Here is a 7649-nt window from a genome sequence, read left to right on the forward strand (position 1 = left end):
GCAGCTGACTATAGGAGCCTCAGAATAGAGATCAGTTTGAATTCCAGATATAGTTTGGGAAATTGTAAAGTTAAAGGTGGTGGCAGAGGTTGAGTTAACCTAGTTAAGTTTGCCTAAAGAGAGAGGAAATTAGAGGAGAGGAGAGTTCTGGCAAGGGCTATGTTTCCTTTTTCGTTGTTGTTATTTCTCATTTGAGGATATTTTTTCCCATTGATTGGGCCCAGGATCGAACCTGCAACCAGGTACATGCCCTCAACTGGGAATCAAACCTGTGACCCTCTGGCTCCTGGGCTGACTCTCTAACCACTGAGCGCGCCGACCAGGGCAGATGCTTCGTTTTTAGAGCAGGTAGTAATAGAAAAATCCAGAAAAGGTGACTGAGAAGTGAGCTCTAGAATGCAGCAGAGGATAAATGAACACTTAAAAAAATTAAGAAATACAAAAGAGAGGCAACCTCAAGACGGCGAATCTCTCAGCTGTGTTTGTGCGTTGAGCAGGGAACCCTTTGATGAGTTATAGCTGTTCAAATAGTTAAAATTTCAAGGAGAGATTCCAAGGGTATCTCTCTCATCGCCATCTCCCTGGCATCACCTCGTATCAACCTTTTAATTACTGGCCACGCTGCATGCTCTCCCTCCAAGGAGCACACCTTCCTCTTCTTATTCCCCCACAGGCTTGCATCTCCTAAACTCTAAGGGACCCCACGAGACTTCCAACCAGGGTAGTAATGGGCAGCGGCACCTCATCTTGGGCTCACTCCCTGAACCTGTGTCCAAGGCCCCCTGTCCTCTGACTTCTCAGTGAGCCAGAGCAGCCCTGCCTAGGCTCTCTCCTATTGCCCGTATGCTGAGCCCTTCCTTGTTTAGCTGTCCCCAGCTTTAATACATGTACTCTCAAAAAAATGAATGGCTACTCAAGGAGCCTTTCTGTATTCCAACATTATGAATAAATTCACTCACACTTTCCTCAGTTTTATTTAAAACCTCACATTCTTTATGTTTTAATACTTTGAACCATTGAGAATTTATCTTTTGTTGTTGTTTGCTCCAATCAGCAGTAGTTTCTATATCATTTACTGAATAATACTTTTTTGTATTTAAAAATTTGATATATCACAATAATCACCAGTCTAATGCTTCTAAGTGCGTAGGGCTATATAAAACAAATGTGTTTTTTTGTTGTTGTTTCATTGCCCCAATTTTTTTTTTCTTTGTCATACTGGCCTTAATATTTTCAATAAGTATAGAAAAGTTTTCCTGGTTGCCTTGAAACACCTTATTTATTTTCCATTAATTTTGTAGTTATGACTCCCTAGACATAAGTGGTGGGGGAATACCTGACTTTTTCTGTATAAGCTATCTCATTGAATCGCTTAATTTATTCCTAAACATAATGCTTCAATAATTATCCAGTATGGCAGATGAAAAAAAAAAACACAAAACTTTAAAGAGGTTAAGCATCTGGTGTGAAGTCACGTAACTAATAAATGGCATCGCTGAAATTCAAACTTATGTGTGTCTGATCCTAAAGACTATGTTTTTTCCACAACCATACAGTTTTGACATCCTGTGTTAGATGCAGGAAGCTATTTGACAAGATCAAACACAGACAATGACAGAGCCCTTTCCCAGCATTAAGCATCACATAGTGAGCTGGAATTTGAGGTAGAATGCCAAATATTATAAGGGAGGTAGGGGCAACAGGCATGGAATTAATAAATCTCAAATAGAACAAAAAACCATTTCTTTAGGTTGGTGTATGAGGTATGTAAAGGAACATTGGAGAAAGGAAAAACTGAAAATGGAGTTTGGGTCAGATGGTAGAAAGTTTTGATTACCTGGCTAGAGGGTTTGTGATGTGTTTATGGTTTCATTAGGAGAAAAATTTTTGCTTCTATGCAATTGTGACTACTCTTTTAATTTGAGTAGGACAAGGGGCAGCAAAATGTTTCCCACAGAGCTCTTTCAATCAGCCAAACGTTTTGTTGTTGTGAATAAATTTTATGGGAACATAGCCTTGCCCATTTGCTTATATATTTGTTGGTGACTGCTTTGTGCTACAATGGCTGAGTTGAGAAGTTGCATACAGCCTGCAAAGCCTAAAAATCTGTCCTTTATAGAAAAATCTTGGCAACCCTTGTACTTTATTTTCTCAAAACTTTAATATAGTTGACTTGCATAACCAGATCAATTTTGCTTATATAGACAAAATACCAGGTAAGGATTTCTTGATTTAACATTAATTTTTTTGATTCTTTGACTCATATTACCATCTAAAAATGCTTGTTATATTAAAACTTGTACTTACTTAATTTTGTTGTTATATGATGACACTTAAGTCACTTGATGTAAAGAAAAGAAAGACTAAAACATACATTGGTCATTGAAGTTGTTTATAAGGCGTAGGTATGTCATAAAATACCTGGGAAAACACTCTTTTAAACTTTATAGTAATACAAAGCATTTTAGAAATAATCCAAAAGATATATCAAGAGTTTAAAAAAAGAGTCTAATATAACTAGGAAATAATACTGCCTATACTATGCAAATTAAGTTACTCTTCTTCAACAAGAGGAGGCTGAATGGATATGAATGGCACTGCTTATTTACTTGAATTTTCATTATTAAAACACTTGAACCATTAGCTAATTAATGCAAAGTACATTTGTGAGTTGTGGGAGAGAAAATAATGTTGCTAGAATACATCAAAAAGTGATTTGGTTCCAAGAATCAACTGAGCTCCCAGCAGTGTCTGCCTCTTCAGCTCTTTGATGGGGGATGGCATCATGTGGTGCTCAAGCATGTCCTCCAAATGTCACCTTCCTGTTTAATGGCATCTTCCTTCTAAGCTTGTGTTGAGTTTGAATGGCTTCTAAATCAATTGACTATCATTTTTAGAAAAGTATAAACACAAAAATTTAGGGGTTGTTTTAAACTGATATGGAGTAAAAATTAATGATATGCTTTAATCAAGGTAGAACATGACTTCCTGTAATTATTTACTTTAATAATGTTTTACATATTTTACCCACACCCTAGACCCGTGGTCGGCAAACTGCGGCTTGCGAGCCACATGCGGCTCTTTGGCCCCTTGAGTGTGGCTCTTCCACAAAATACCATGGCCTGGGCGAGTCTATTTTGAAGAAGTGGCGTTAGAAGAAGTTTAATTTTAAAAAATTTGGCTCTCAAAAGAAATTTCAATCGTTGTACTGTTGATATTTGGCTCTGTTGACTAATGAGTTTGCCAACCACTGCCCTAGACCAAGGCTTCTCAACCATTTCACTATTGACATTTGGGGCTGGATAGTTCTTGATTGTGGGGCTGTCCTGAATATTGCAGGCTGTTTCCAGCAACCCAGCCTCTACCCACTGGATAGCAATAGCAAAGCCCCCTTTTCCATTAGTGACAACTAAAAAGGTCTCCAGACATTGTCATATCTCCATCTCACTGCAGGGCAAAATTGACCCTGGTTAAGAACCACTGCCCCAGCCAAAGACTGAGATAGAACCTGTATATTTTATCATCTAGTATTCTAGTTAGTAACCAAAAATCACAATTTAAATAGGCAGCCTGTTGATATCACTTCTGGTATTTTTTTCTTTAGAGTTATATTTATTTATTAATACTTTATGGGGAAGAAATAGCAAGATTCAAATGTTTAATCTTTAAATTAAACTATCTTTGTTACTAGGCTCTGCCATTTACTAGGTGTATGATTTGACAAATTACTTGATCTCTAGGAGCTTCAAGTTTCTTGTCATGGGAATAGTTTATGTCAGGTACTTAACACCATCCTGGTTATATAATAATTAATAAGTTTTGGGTTATTATGGATGACTAGAGGCCTGGTGCACGAAATTCATGCACAGGGGGTGTTCCCTCAGCCCAGCCTGTACCCTCTCCAATCTGGAACCCCTCAGGGGATGTCCGACTACCAGTCTAGACTGGCAGTCAGACATCCCTCTCACAATCCTGGACCTCTGGCTTCTAATCGCTCACTTGCCTGCCTGCCTGGTCACCCCTAACTGCTCCCCCCTGCCAGCCTGATCGCCCCTCACTGCCTCTGTGTGCCAGCCTGATCACCCTTAACTGCCCCACCCTGCTGGCCTGGTTGTCCCTAACTGCCCCACCCTGCTGACCTGGTCACCCCCAACTGTCCCCCTTGACGGCCTGGTCACCCCCAACTACCCACCCCCCCGCCAGCTTGGTTGCCCCTCACAGCTCCCCCTTGCCGGCCTGGTCACCCCATGTAGCCTGCTTGTTCAGTCATTTGGTCAACCCTTTGGCCGACCCTGGGCGGCTGGGCAGCCACCATTCGAGACTTGCCTGCGCATTGGGCATCAGCTGGGCAGCCGACATCTGAGGCTTGCCTGATCCTCAGGCCAGCCCTGGGTGGCTGGGGGACTGAAGGGACTGGGGGACTCCAGAGGCAGGCGCGTGGAGTGGCCGGACCCACCTGGGGGCGGGTCCAGCCATGCCACGTGCCTGCCACCCCAGCGGGGCTGAGGGGACTGGGCGCTGCCATCTTGTGGCTGTGGGTGCCACCATCTTTGAGGGCATGGGCAGTCAATTAGTATATTCCCTCCTTATTGGCTGTGGGTGCCACCATCTTTGTGAGGGCATGATGGTCAATTAGCATATTCCCTTTATTAGATAGGATTATATTAAATTGTATTGTGATTTAAAATAATTTTTCCTTCCCTCTGGAATGATTTTATATTTTCATCCCATGGGTTTCCTGTATGACTTGTCTGGGCCAATAAATTGTTAGTGAAAGTGGCCACTTTTGAAAAGTAGCTTTGCCCTAACCGGTTTGACTCAGTGGATAGAGCATTGGCCTGTGGACTGAAAGGTCCCAGGTTCAATTCCCATCAACGGCATGTACCTTGGTTGCAGGCACATCCCCAGTAGGGGGTGTGCAGGAGGCAGCTGATCGATGTTTCTAACTCTCTATCCCTCTCCCTTCCTCTCTGTAAAAAATTAATAAGATATATTTAAAAAAAATTTTTTTTAAGTTGCTTTAAGAACCATTGTGTGGTTCTACAAACTTTTCTCTGGTTCTCTCTTGAGATTAGCAATATTTCTGATAGAGGCTGTTCCTTCAGCCTGGGTCCCAAATGAAGTAGATATGGAGCAGAACCATAGCCAACCTGTGATAGATGTATAACTTGAGCTAGAAATAAAGTTTGGTTGTCCAGAATGAATGAGTACTAAGTTTTTTGGTTTTGTTTTTAATTGCAGTCTCACTTGGCCTAAGCTAATTGATAAGTAACTTACCAAATATTTCTTGATCACTTATCACATTCCAGACATTATAGTATGAATAAAAAGATCAGCAAAACTTTCTGTTACTGTTTTAAAATATAGATTCTAGTGATAGAAAAAGAAATCTGGAAATGGTAGACTCATTTCTTCATTATTTGAAATCTCCCTATTTGGGATTCATAAGGAATCACAGTCATTTTTTCACTGGGTTAGGGTAAATCTATTCTATTGATAATGATGCTATCTTTTATGGATTTTCTAAAAGCTGTTTCTTGCTATAGAAAACATTCCTAACTGATAAATTAGGACACTCAGCTTGTCCAACAGTTATGAATTCATCATCATCATCATCATCACTATTATACACAAAGTGGTTCTGCTCTCATAACTATACTGAGATAGTCTCATCAGTCATAACTGTGACATATGACCTCAACTGCAAAGGCATACCTGTATAGCTACTCTGTCCAATTTTGTAGCCATGAGCCACATGTAACTGTAAATTAATTAAAGTTAATAAAAATTAAGATTTAGTTCTTCAGTCACAGCAGACACATTTTAAGTGGTCAAAGCTACATATGCCAAGTAGCTCCCATATTGCACTGTGCAGGAGCTATAGAATATTTTCTTCTTCACAGAATATTCTGTTGCAAATGCTGCTCTATAATAAAGTTCTGCCAAGCTCCATAATGCCTAGTAGTGTCTAATGTAGGGAAGGTCCACATTCAAGGGTTCTTTATAAAGATTAATAGTTACTTATCTCTTTTTGTTGCAAACCAAATATTTTATCTTTTCATTGATTCATTTTATATTTAGAATGGGGAAGATAAAAATGAATAAATTGAAAATAGTGACTCTAGCTCTGGCCTGGTGGCTCAGTTAGTTGGAGTGTCATTCGGTCCACCTAAAGGTTGCAGGTTTGTTCTTGGTCAGGGCATATACCTAAGTTGCAGGTTCATTTCCCAGTTGGGGCACGTACAGGAGGCAACCAATCGATGTTTCTCTCTCTTTCTGCCTTCTTTTCTCTCAAAAATCAATAAAAACATACTTTGGGTGAGGATTAAAAATATAATAATAACTCTAGATTTGCCTAAAAGTCAGTGGAATAACCTAAAACTTTGATCCTTTACTGCTACTACAAAATTTAAGTAAATGCATAAAATAAATAAGACATCAGCCTCTCCGAGATTTAATGCCACTTTCTGTGCCAACCATTCTATAAAATATTGATGAGGACATTTGTGGTAATAAATGTTAATACATTCTCTTGAACATGTGAACACGGGCAGATGATTCTTTATAGTGACATTCAGTGGTAGGAAGAGTTTATTAAAACAATATATTAATTTTCAGGAAGCTAAAAATAATACTTAAGTTGATATCTGCAGTTTTTAATAGCTTTCTACTTATTTTTTTTAATTGGAGGAAGCTTATAGTTTGTAGCAGAAAGTGTTTGAAACCAGGAACCAAAGTACTGGGTCCATGAAGTAAGTACCTAAATCTTGCTGTCTCTTCTTCATGCTGACATTACTAGGGTCAGGAAAGAGTTACTAGCATTATATGGGCCTTCTGTATAAAACTGAGAGATACACTAATCCATGCCTACTGAGTGAACATGATTTAAAATATGGCATCACTAAATATATGATATTGAGAGACAGGTCAAGAAAGTCTCTGATATACTAAAACCAACTCTAATTTGCATACATGCAACAAATATCCTCAGGGAGAAAAAAATTGAATGGATACTTTCTTCTTCTATCTCTTGATGTAACAACTATGGTCTATGTAAATTATTTCCTATTTCTTGGACAACTAAAAAATGAGAGCATGATTTTGAAGTTTCTTTTTTTCACCAATCTAAGACATTAACTGTTGACATATGTGTAACTGAACTGTTAGGATATTTGCAAATACTAAATAAATTTGCTTTCTGTGAAGTTAATAATATTGTTTGATATTTCTATTTATGGCCATAAGAATATAAAATTATCTTTTTGGAAATTAGGTAGTGAAAGTAGAGAGAAATGCTCTCTGGCCACCCAGAGTAAGATTTAAAAATTGAAACCAATGATTCTTATAAAGCTGTAAAGGCATGCCAAGAATATTATTGTAAGGCTTCAGCTTGTATGGTACTGTTGGCAGTGAAAATGGCACCAGATGTTAGACCGAGGTTCAGCAACCTCAGTATTTGAATTCTGGCTAAGAAAGAATTCAGAGCCAATACTCAAACTCTAATAGAAAGTTGATTTAAAAAGTCACAGAGGTAGAAGAGTTGAGCGGTAGAAGATACTGGGCTCAGGAAACAAGTTCAGAGGAAAAGAAGTGCCTTTGGAGCTTAGGAAGGGTGGGGAGGGGGGGGAGGGGGAGAGAAAGAGATATAA

Source organism: Eptesicus fuscus, chromosome 14, assembly GCF_027574615.1.
Source record: "Eptesicus fuscus isolate TK198812 chromosome 14, DD_ASM_mEF_20220401, whole genome shotgun sequence".
NCBI lineage: Eukaryota > Metazoa > Chordata > Mammalia > Chiroptera > Vespertilionidae > Eptesicus > Eptesicus fuscus.